General features: G+C 32.3%; 1 pseudogene; it reads right to left on the bottom strand.

The window, feature by feature from the left end:
- Positions 1-5,637: 5,637 nt before the first annotated feature.
- Positions 5,638-9,231, bottom strand: LOC132636920 (probable disease resistance protein At4g27220; annotated as a pseudogene).
- Between the last annotated feature and the right edge of the window lie 3,723 nt (positions 9,232-12,954).

Genomic DNA, 12,954 nt, shown 5'->3' with positions numbered 1-12,954 from the left:
TTTTTAACTTTGCACGCCTCTTAAGAATTAATAAATGAAGTATATATTTTACCATAATATTCACATTAATTGGTGCATGTTCTTAATAGATTTGGAAAATGAGTAATTAATGTTAGGGGTAAAATAAGAAAGAAAATATTATTTTTCTCTTGATATGTTAAAGTGGACAAATAAAAAAAAAAAAAATTTAGTATAGTGGATAAATAAAAGTGAACGGATGAAGAATATGAGAAGAAATGGTTGAAATTGCTCTCGGAATTGGTACTTCTCAAACTTTAAACTTTCTAACCTTCACTTCGTGTCCCAACTATAATAAGAATATTCACCGATTTATTTTGCTCTTCATTAATAAAAGTTTCTTATTTTACCAATAAAGGACATTGCGCGCACACCTTCGCATAAGTACTAGTAAAACATATGAGTACATCGGAATTTAGTAAATTTTGTCCAAAATCTTGTATAAAGTTGAATGCGAGTTCGGTAGAACCCAATTATTTTGATTTAAATTTTGTATTTATCTTAAAAAATCGTTTAATTTAAAATCCAGTAATTTTTAAATATTAGAATCTAAAATCATAAGTTTCAAATCTTTTAGTTCTTCCACTATTAGATACGCCACATTAATTTATCTTAAGAAAGACAATTCTCCCCAAACTGTAATATGAAGTGAAAGTGATGGATCATAAGTGAGACCTGGTGATGTTAAAGATTAATAAATTTTCTCGTGTATGAGATTGCCGTTTTCACCATCATTATTATGTTTAGTGTGTTCAATATCTTCATTTATAAGATATAAAAACTTACATTCAATTAGTTGAAAGTTAAACATATGATAACCAAAAGCTAAAGTCGAAGAGAACTAACCGACAAAAATAATGCAATTATTCTTTGTCGATGAGAAGGAAAAAACAAAGGTATTATGAGAATCTCCTGGCCAAACCCTAGATACATACTTTAGGGGTGTATCTAGGATGATAAGTGGCGCTAACTTTTGACATGGAGTATAATTTTAGAGTCGAGATTAAGAGGAAATAAATCAATGCTTCCATAGATTTGATCGTCATTTACAATTATAGTTTTTTTACATGTTTGTTTTATTTTCTTTAGAATAAAGAATGAACAAAAGTAAAAATAAAGTTAATTCAAATAAGAGTTTCTTTTTCTCATGTAATCTTTCTTTAATTAGTTTATTCTCCAATCGTGAAACATGTTGGGCCAGAGGACGATCATGTTGGAAAATGTGTCATACCTAAGATTTTAAGTGAGTAGTCACAGAAGTTACAACAACTATTAGACATGAGATACAGAATTATTATATACATGCATTATTGCCCACAAAAATTAATATATTGTCAGGCAGTTGGATAAATAATAAAGAGGAGATGCAGGGCAAGGCAGTATCGACAGCGTAGTTGGTTAAGTTTATAAGTTGATTGACGCGTTTGTTAAATATTCAAAATGTTTATAAGAGTTTCTTTGGATTAGGTAATTAAAAGTAGCTGATGAACATCAAGCGTTGAAGTTGATTTTATAAAAAAGTTGTATATATTTGGATAGAAATGCTAAAGTTGATAATAAGTACTAGTAAGCTTGGTTAAAAGGGGTTGATAAACACTTTTTTTATGTTAAAATGACTTAAATACTTGAAGCTATCCCCAAAAATATAAAATTTTAAAGTATTTTTACATAAAATGGACGAATAATAAAAAGTTGTGATTTAGGAATAGTAATTAGCAGAATACAAAAAGTATTAAGGTTAAAATCATAAAAGACTTGATCAGCTTATAAACAAAATCATAAGTTAGGAATAACCAACTTATGACTTTTGGGTGATTTTGACTAAATAAGAAATTTTGTGACAAATTGGCGCATTCGTATATAAGCCAAAATAGTGCTTATCAGCCATTTTGACAGGTTATAAGTTAGCCAAACACCTTATAAATCAAGTGTTTATAAGCCAAAATTAACAAAAAATCATAAGTTGATCAACTCCTAAGCACTTTTGGTTTGATGACACTTTTTACTATTTTATTTTTAACATTTTTTTTTTGATTCTCAAAATACTTTTTTCAAGACAATACCGAAAATTTATCTTCACTTCATATCTATCATTCCCCATTTTCTCAACAAAGAAACTTTCATATTTATATTTTTTTGTTAAAATAATAAGGAAATTTTAGTCATTTATCAAAAGATCAACTTAACAATAATATTTTACTACAAAAATCATCAATCGTTTATTATCAGTTTCAACACACATATCCAAATGCGTAAAATGTCTGTTAATTAATTAATTTCAACACTTAAAACTTATCAACTATTTATAACTAACTAAGCCAAACAAGAATTGTGGTGGAGGGATATGATCCCTTCACCCTTAATCAGAAGTTTCGAGTTCGAGCTTTGAGTAAAAAAAATCTGTTAAGGAGCGGTTTTCCCTTAAACGGGTCTTACATTGGGCGTAATCGAATTAATCGGGGCCTCACTTCTAGTATTAGTTACTGGATAGAAAATAAGAAAAAATCTTCTAAAAAGCGAGATTGATAAATAAACCCAATATTCTGTTATGGGTTGGGGATGATATATATCTGAAGATGACAAATTTATTACTATAGAAAAAAGGGTCATGCTTGCCCCTCTACCTTCAAAATATTTTCTACATTTAACCTCTGTTATACTATCGGAACAAATTTACCTCTCTAATAAGCAAAGTTTTCAAAATTACCCCCCCCCCCCCCCCCCCGCCCGCCCTAACAGAAATCTTCTATTCCCAAATCCCAATGATTTAAGTCATTTATTTATACCAGTAAATTCAAAAAATGGCTGCAAATTCACTAAAGAATTCACACACATTTCAAGTTTTTAGAAGAATTACAATATATTTATGGGCAAATTCTAATTTTTGAAAATTGTTTCCTTCTTCTATTAATTATTTGAAAAAGAAGAAAAGTTTCAAAAGGGATAAGAAAAAAAAAAAATCTCAAAAGTGGTGAATCTCAGATGATTTTTACATTTTTTGGTGGGCCAAATTAGAGGAACCCCACAACAATTAAGAAACTAATCTCCCAAAAATGCATGCTCTAACACTTTTTCTTCTAGAAACAAATTAAGTACAATCAATAAGGCAACTTTGTCTAATTATTGAGTTAATCATTGAGATCCATTGTTATTTGACAGCTACTTCCACTACGGGTGGGCGTTCGGTTGTTCGGTTCGATTTTTTTAAAGTTCGGTTCGATATTTCGAGTTTGGTTCTTTTTAAGTGGAAACCGAACACCGCACCAAATTAGTTTGATTCGGTTTCGGTTTTCTAATTCGATTTTTTGGCATTGGTTAACCAATAGTCACCCGTTACCAAATGATTCATGATCAATATATTAAGAATGTCTTTAGTACCAGCAGCAGTACCAGCCAGCAGCAGCAACAGCAGCCGCAGCCAGCGCCAACACCTGCAGCAGCCAGCGCCCAGCAACTGCAACAACAAATTGATATAAAAAAAATATTATATTAAATATTCGGTTAAATCGAAAAATCGAAAATCTCAATCCAAACATCGAACCGAACACCGAATTTGCTATTTAAAAAAATCGAAATCGAACCGAAACACCGAAAACCAAAAAACCGAATTCATTCTATTCGGTTCGATTTTTCGGTTGCCCACCCCCTACTAAGCATGGGTTTTATAGAAACTAAGGGTGTGTTGAATATGAAGGAAAATATTTTCCATGGAAAACTTTTTTCTGGAAAATGTGTTCTTGGAAAATAAGTAAATTTCTTACTTATTTTCTTATGTTCAATTGGTTAGCGGAAAACATTTTTAGGAAAATACCCACTCACCCACGCCACCACCCCACACCCCCACACCACCCAAACCCCACCCCACATCATGTAAGAAGAAGACGACCCCTTTACAGTAAATCATAGTTATAAACAAAAAATGCAAAAATCCAATATTTTTAATGAATCCAGATAAAAAAAGATCACCCCTTTACATAAAATCACAGGTATAAACAAAAAATGCAAAAATCCAATCTTTTTTAATGAATCCATATAAAATAAAATAAAAAAATCGTCCCTTTACAGTAAATCACAGTTATAAACAAAAAATTCAAAGATACTACTAATTAAGTAATAGGAATAGTACCTCTAAGCATGGGTTTATAGAAGCAAAGAGTAGCTTTCCATCTTCCTTTAATACTTTCAACACATTGAGATACTTCACTCACTATTTGACTGTTCACTGTTGTCACTGCATTGGGCCCACAAACAAAATAAAATATAAACATACACACAAAATTCTATAAATAATGTTACTTACTTTTTAGTGAAATTAAAAAATGGTTACCATTTGATTGGCATTTCGTTGATTGCAGATACACTTCCCTTCAGCCCTTTGGAGGAAAGAATTAAGGGAATCTTGAAAATATATATAGTGTATTTTTTTAAGGGTAGGTTCAAATAGTCCTGAAGTATGCACTTACCGTTTTGATACTTTAAGTTTGATAAAATTTAACACTTTTTAGTTTCCGTCGAATATTTAACAATTTATGCAACACAAAAAGTTGTAATAGACACTAAGAAGATATAGAAATTACACCTCAAAAAATTACACCATACTTTAAAAATAAATTGAAAACGTCAGAAACTACAAAAATTAAACCTCTTTATGTGAGTTCCTGCTAATTTTTTTTTTATTTCTCGTCAAATCTAACAAATAGAGTTTGATAAATATTTAACGGAGACAAAAAGTGTTAATTTTTTTCAACTTTAAGGATTGTTTAGTGCATAATTAAAGGGCTATTTTGAACTACCCTCAAGCATAAGGGACCGACTTTATCATTTTCTCAAGATCTATTATTCTCTTCGTTTCAATTCATTTGTGTTACTTTCCTTTTTAGTCTATTTTAAAAAAAAGTCATTGTTTACTGTTAGTGACCTTTTACACCAATATCCTACACGATATATGTAAGACCACAAGATTTAAAAATTTTCTTTATTTTCTTAAACTGCCGAGTCAAACTAAGATAAACAAATAGGCGAATGGAGTATCATATTTATTTGATTAACAATTAAGGTTCATTAAGAAATTTGTTTGTATTTATCCAAGTGACTTGATAGTATAAATTTTATACAAAAATTCAAGTCGAATAAATAAATGTGGACCATACTACATTTTGGAACTTTTCCAGTAATTTTTTCCATTTAAGTCTTGAACATAGTACTTAATAACAAAAGAGGGAGGAGAATTAGGAACACCAAAATATTACATTTTTTAAAGTTATTACCATAATTTAATTAATTCTAACGGGTTATTTTCTGTCACTTTGCATAGGAAAAGGAACAAAACATAAAAGTTAGTGCAGTATCAAATGCTTACAACTTGGGCCAATACGAAATCGGAATGGTCTTTTGACCACACCATTTTGACCATAATGGCTCAAATGGGATAAATTCATATAATTATTTAGGTTAAATTTAATAATTTATACTTACTTATTGTTATTTTCTATCTTTTCTTCTCAAAATTTATCTTAATTTAAAATTGTATAATAAAGATTATGATAATTTTTATATTAGTATGACCAAATTTGGATCAAATTGGTATGGCAATTTAGCAACTCTCATACAAAATATTTCCTATTTGTATTGTGTTATGGTAATGAATGAACAAATATCATTAAATCATATGATGGAAATAAAACAGCTTTAATAGGAGACACGGGAAATTGAAGGAAAACGGTTATAGAGCCCTTCCATATATAGGGTTTACAACGTAATGTTGGAAGAGGGTCTTGAGATGGGATTGTTCCCACTCCAATGTTTCCCACCAATCTTTTTCTTCTACATTGATTTCTCTAAGGGCCGGAAAAGGAAGTGCATTTGTAGTGGGAGCATACAAAGGCATCCTCTTCAAGGGAATCGCAGATGAGTTTTCCCTCACAGATTCTCTTCAATCTATGCAGGCCGAGCAGTCTGAGCTGTTTTAGCTTTGGAAGGATGAGAATGTCACTACTTGTACCTAATTGGCTACTTCCATCTTCGTCTGTTGCTTCCTCTGCTATTATCTCTTCTATCTCATCACAATCATTTACCTGAAGCAGCTCAAGGTTTTTGAGATCCTGCAAGATAGCCCGTGGAAACAACTTCTTCATCTTATGGCACCTGGAGATAATCAATTCTGTTAGACCTGAGAAGGTGTGAGATGCAATATTTCCCATACAAAGCCCAACAAGATTCGGCAAAGCAGAAACAGTCAGACTATGGAAACATATGCAGTGTGGGTCTGTAGTAGTATTTCTACCAGAGGACACATTGATAATCCATTCTATGCCCACGGCAGTTTATAATATGTAGAACTGGAATGCAATGTGGAAGAACAATTGATGTTGGTGCTTTGCCTCCACCTGCTAGAATGGTGCAATCTCTTACGACCACTCTTCTTTCTTTGATTCTATGATTTTCATAGCGAATGCGATTGGAAAAGAAGGAATATGGCCCTAAACATATGTCATACCACCAATCTTTCTCATAGTTACGACGACTTGTCATGAACTTGTTGAAGTTATGCAAATCACAGAATCGGCCTTCGAATTCTTCGAGCAGTTCCAAGCTGGCCAAGTCTTCACCTCGTGCATCAATACATAGAGGAAGTTTGAGGTATCGAAGCTGGGAAGGTTTGGGTAATATCTCCTTTGGCAGTTCCTTAATATCACCCATATCTAGAAATTTAAGCTTGACTAAGTTTCCCATACCTTGAGGTACTTCTTTGATACCAGTACGATGTAGATCTAACACCCTCAGATTTTTGAGCTTTCCCAGTGGTGGCACAGATCTGAGCTTATTACAGCCTCGAAGCAAGAGTGCTCCAAGACTTCCCAAGTTAGAAATGCAACTCGGCAAATCCATAAGCTCGGAGTTGCCGCTCAAGTCGAGTACCCGGAGGTTGTTCATATGCTGAAAGAAAGATTCCGGGATACTTCTCAAACTACAATTATAAAAAAGCAAGGTTGATAATATGGGGCAATTGGGTGCCATGTCTTCAGGGATTCCTCCTTTTATCTCGCTTTGGATAAAAGAGACTTTATCCAAATCGGATGTCCAATCTAGCTCCTCTTGCACTTGTGATCCTATTCCAGCCCTTACCATGTACCTTGGTTTAATATTAGTGATCCGCAATGCCATTTCCCTGAGTAAATCATGCATCTTTACTTGTTCTATTTTAAAAGAAGTAGCAGCTTCAAGTAAGCATGCCTTCACAAGTTTATTCAATATGGTATGCCCCTGGTCAAACTCTTCTTGCCTACTATCTCCCTTCACCAGTCCCTCCATGATAAATCTACCAATTAGTTCATCTCTATCAATTAAAAAATCCTCAGGATACAAAGCACAGTACAAGAAGCACTCTTGCATATTTGTATCTCTCAACCGATCATAGCTATACTGCAGTACCTTGAAGACATCACTTTCCATGTCATCAGGAAATTTTTTCAAAGCGTTCCTCCACTCCCTCATATCAGTCACCCCTTTCATGCTTCCTGCCAAAGTGATGAGCCCGAGTGGCAAGCCCTTTCACCTTCTTGCCATGGATTTGGCAACTGGCTCGATGTCTTGACTAAGCACAGTCTCGTCTCCTAGAGTCTTCTTGAACAACTCCCAAGCATCGTAAGTATTGAGTTTCTCCACTTCGAGTAGCTTCTGACAACCCATCTTTTGGCAGACTTCACGCAAGCGAGTAGTTAGAATCAGTCTACAGCCTTCCACACGAAGAGGGTCACCCAACTTGTCTAAGCTAAGGCGATCCCAGACATCATCCAATATGATAACAATGTTCTTCCTTTCTTCAAATGCCCGGTTTAATTTGGCTGCCCTTCTAAGCTCATCAACTTCATCTGAAAGGTCCAGATTTACAATTTTGGCAAGCTCATCTTGTAATCTTTTGATGCTAAACCCCTGAGAAATAGTAACCCAACTGACATGATAACGAACCTCATTAACAAGATGATTATGTATATGCTTTGCCAAAGTCGTTTTGCCCACACCTCCCATGCCATATATACCGACGCTTGAGACATTTTCAACATGTAACCACGTCCAAATCACTTCTAAATATTGTTTTGATTTTTCCTCGTGAACTTGAGGCGCCAGTAAAAGACACTCCTCGCTCTCATACATATCATGTACGAGCGTTTCAAAATGTTTACTTTGCTTAAGAAGTTCTCCAACCCTTTCATTCATCTTCTCCAAAGCACCAACATTTTTCTTCCCTCTTGTTACTTCTTCTTTTAACGCACGTAATCCTTCTTCGACCTTCATAACCTCGTCAAACCAAGAACCAACTTCTCTTTTCCTCTTCTTCTTCCCAGATCGCTCTCGATTCTCAACATCTGTCTTCACATCAAATGCTCTATCTGATAATAGCTTTACATTTCTTTCTAGAGTTTCCAAATTCTCATTGAAGTCACTTCTACTTTTGAGCATCTTAAATCCAAAATCTAATACCATCCCAGCAATAGCTTCCATGATCGTCCAAAAAGCACTACAATAAACCAAAAGAATGTAATTCAGTTGCAGTGGCAAAAATCAAAATCAACATGTAGTTTACTAAAAACATTACCCTCCACAGCACTCTTCCACTTATCAAAATCTTTGACTAGTTCTATACAATTTACAATTTTCAAGAATTCAAATTTAATAATTTATATTTATCATCACACGACATTTCAAGTTCCTAATTCCTGAAAGCAAAGATAGAATCACACATGAAAATTAACCACATCTTAAGAAGATTCCTTGTTTTTTTTTAATATATATTAAAAAAGAAAAGAAAATAATTAACTAAGTTGTAAGTAATACACGTTTAGTAAACACATGAAGTTAAAATAAATTACCTTTTCAGCTGCTCAGCAGTCAGATCTGATGTCAACTACACAATGAAAAAGAATAACAATAATTAGCATGGAAGTTTATATTTTAAAAAATAATAATCTGGAAATGAAGTTTAAATTATCAAATAGAATAAAAAAAGAAGCACAAGACATACTTAATGAAGGCTTAAAGAATCAGTAGGTACCTTTGATCTTCAAGAACGTAAGAAATCAAAAGCACTTTCTATAATTATAAATGGGGGGAAGATACTGTTTGGTTTTGGTCAACGTCTTTCTTTAAGAAATAACAAAGATGTGTTCGAGAATTTTCTTGGATATAACTCTTTTGTAAAGATATTTCTTTTTTGGGGGGTTGGGGGGGGGGGGGGGGTTTGGGTCTGGTTTGGGGGGTGTGGGGGGAGGTTTGGGTGGGAGGGAAAGGGAATTAAAAAGAAAAATTGGGGAGAAAAGAATTTTGTTAGACAAACTGTTCTTTTTTTTTTTTCCAGAAAATGTTTGGAACAATGTTGTCTAAAATCATTTTTAAGAAAACATAAAATGTAGCCTCGTCACTATTAAAAAATTATTATTTTCCTACTGAAAAATGTTCAATGCCTATTCCCCATTGAATGAGAATAAAAGTGATTTTTATGTGATAACTCTTTTCCCAGCGTTTCAATAGGAACGTGTTTCTCGCCGTGTGTTTTTCCAATGAATTGGTTCGAAGATGAATGAGGTAGGAAAATCATATTTTATAACATCAATTTTCCACTGAATGTCGGTGGTAAAAACCTCCATTTCTAGAATGAGTAATTTAAAAAAAAAAGTAAAAATTATGCATCAAAATTTACAAAGCAAAGGTTGATATAAGAGAAATGCATTAAATTTTTTCGTCCTCTTTTAGCCATCTAATGTGGGAATTTATTGACCCAATTAATCGAAATTCATCGGGGAATTTACACGGAAGGACATCTATTTATTTTTTAATCTCATCAAAGTAGTGCAAATATATATATATATATATATATATATATATATATATATATATATATGCCCGGATTTGTACTCCTCCTCCTCCCCCTTCTGTTTTTTCTTTTTTCATGTGTACAATTGAAAACTCGTTGCTTATTTGTGATTATTTTAAATTGATTTTGGTTGAAGAAGCTTGAAAAGGCTTGTTTGCCGAAGAAGAGAAAGTGGATTTATTAACTTTTGAAGGTTTAAGTTGAAAAATTATTTAGACTAGCATTAAAAGGTTGGATATCAAAGTTGGAGTTGATTTGGATTAATTTTGAAGAAAAAACGTGTTGCTGAAATTTCTACATAACAAGTTATGGTGTTAGGATTTTGAGCAAAAATCCTTGACAATCACCGTAACTTGCTATTAAGACAAATACTGTACAATATCTAATAAGAAGTCTTGCAACCCGCCAAGATTTTGCTTTAAAACTCTAATGAACAACTATTTTTGCACCATTTTTTTTTTAACGAGACCAAATTTTAAACAGTAGTATCTAACGATTCTATTTATGCAAATCACTCAAATTCATCTTGCATGTAACTTATTTAAAGGAAACACTTTCTATTGGGAATTTCTCAAATTAGAGGCCTCATTAATATTGAAGGTATCTCATTCATCTCACCACACCGATAATTTTTTTTTCTTTTTCTTATTTCTTCCTTTACCTTTCATTTTTATTTTGCACTCCTATTTCCCATTGACCTGCACAAATGTCACTTGCATTTCCTTTTCTTCCCACTTTCTTGGAATGTTCCTTTATGCTCCTTCCCCATCTTTTCCATGAAAGGAGGAGGATAGGAAAATCAACATGCATGAAACTTCTCTGTACTTCCTGGAAAAAAAAAACAAGAAGAAAAAACAAGACATTATTATTTGAAACTAACCTTTTTTCACAATACAAGTACAGTCAAAACTTTTTATACCAACATTGTTGGGTTTAAAAAAATTTGATGCTATAGCGAATGGATGTTATAATATAACAACATTGACATTTAGTTAATATTTCTCTGCTATAGGTAAAAAAAATGTATAAAAACTAAGTTTTCATTTTACTTATCAAAATTCTAAACTTAATCACACTTTGTATAACAAAAAAAAAATCTTTTAATGATGAAAATTAAAAAAAAACTTTTAATGATGAAAATTTATATTGATATAATATTCTTTTGTAAAAATAGTCTGTTAAAGTATCAAATATTTAGTCAAAGTCTCTATACCTATTCTTTTCAATAGGAACCTGTTTCTCGCCGTGCTTTTTTTCAGTAACGCGGGAAAATCATATTTTATAACACAAATTCTCATTGAATGTCGGGGAAAAATCTTCTGTTTCTAGTAATGAGTAATTTATTTTAAAAAAATCAGGAAAAATTATGCATTAAAATTTACAAAGCAAAGGTTGATTTAACAGATGCATTGAAGTTTTTCCTCTCTTTTTTTAGCCATCTAATATGGGAACTTATTGACCCAATTAATTCAAATTTTGCAGGAATTTACTCGGAAGGAAATCTATTTATTTATTTTTGCACCATTTTCTTTTAATGAGGCCAAAATTTAAACTGTAACATCCAAAGACTCTATTTGTGCAAATCACCCAAATTCATTTAGCATAAAATCTATTTAAGGAGAGCACTTTCTATTTAGAATTTCTCAAACTTGAGAGTTAGGAACCTCTAATTAAGATTGAAGGCATCTCATTCATCTCACCACACTCGATAATATTCTTTTTTTTTTTTTTTGTCTTTTTCTTATTTCTTCCTTTGCCTTTCACTTGTTTTACCACTCTTATTTCTTCCTTTACCTTTCATTTTTTTTCCACACTTATTTCCCCATTGACCTGCACAAATATCACTTGCATTTCCTTTTCTTCTCACTTTCTTCGAATGTTCCTTTCTACTCCTTTCCCATCTTTTCCATGAAAGACGAGGATAGGAAAATCAACATGCAACTTCTCTGCACTTTCTAAAAAAAAAAAAAAAAAAAAAAAAAAGGAAGATGTTTTTATTTGAAACTCACCTTTTCTCACAATACAAGTATAGTTAAACCTCTCTATAACAACGTTATTGCGTTCAAAAAAATATTACTGCTATAGCGAATGACTGTTATATACCTATAACAACATTAATATTTAAATAATGTTTCGCTGCTGTAGGCAAAAAACATACATAAAATCTAAATTTCATTTTACTTGTCAAATTCTAAACTTAATCACACTTTGTATAATGAAAAAAAATAATTTTAATGATAAAAATATATATTCATATATAATATTCTTTGTCAAAATAGATGATTAATCATTATATTGTAAAAAATGAAGATAACTATTATAGAAATGTAATTTTACGAAGTGCGTACTGTTATAAAGATGGTTGTTGTTGTTATAGATAAAAAAAATTGTTATAGAGGTAAAATATAACATAAAAGATCGATTCAAATAAAAACTTGATTGTTAGGTGTTATATGGGATGTCATTATAGAGAAGTCTGATTGTATATATCTACGGGAATACAAAAAAGAGGTTAGTATGGTAGAACGTTGCTGATCTTTCTGTGTGCGAGTTTATCAGCTAGGATGTTTTGTTCCCTGTAGATGTGTTGTACTTATGGTTCACCCAAAACAGTGGAATAAAGTGAATTGTCAATTTTAAGCATAGTAATTAGTTCCTTTTGCATCCAAATACACGGAGATTTATAAAACATTCAAAATTTAATCGCATTCTAATCAAACTTTAGACTTGCGAATTTGAAATAAGGAGCAAGAAAGTAGTTTAAGCCTGACTAATTAAGATATGTTCCACCCATATCTAGAAATTTAAGCTTGCCATGACTTGAGGGACTTCCTCAATACCAGTGCCATGAGGGAGAAATTGGGTAAAAGAAATATGGGGCAAGTGATTAAGTATTTTATGTACATATTTTTTATAATTGATGTAATATTATTGCTTGGCACCCATTCTTCAAAGGGCTGAATCCCGCACTTGATTGAATGCTGCTTTATTTCCCTACAGAATCAGGGATCGATTCCCAGTTAGTACTTACTTTTTTTCTCTCTTTGATCCAACACCCTCAGATT

This window comes from Lycium barbarum, chromosome 4, assembly GCF_019175385.1.
Source record: "Lycium barbarum isolate Lr01 chromosome 4, ASM1917538v2, whole genome shotgun sequence".
Classification (NCBI taxonomy): Eukaryota; Viridiplantae; Streptophyta; class Magnoliopsida; order Solanales; family Solanaceae; genus Lycium; species Lycium barbarum.
The sequence above is the reverse complement of the archived record's forward strand: the minus strand, read 5'-3'. Positions and strand labels throughout refer to the sequence as shown.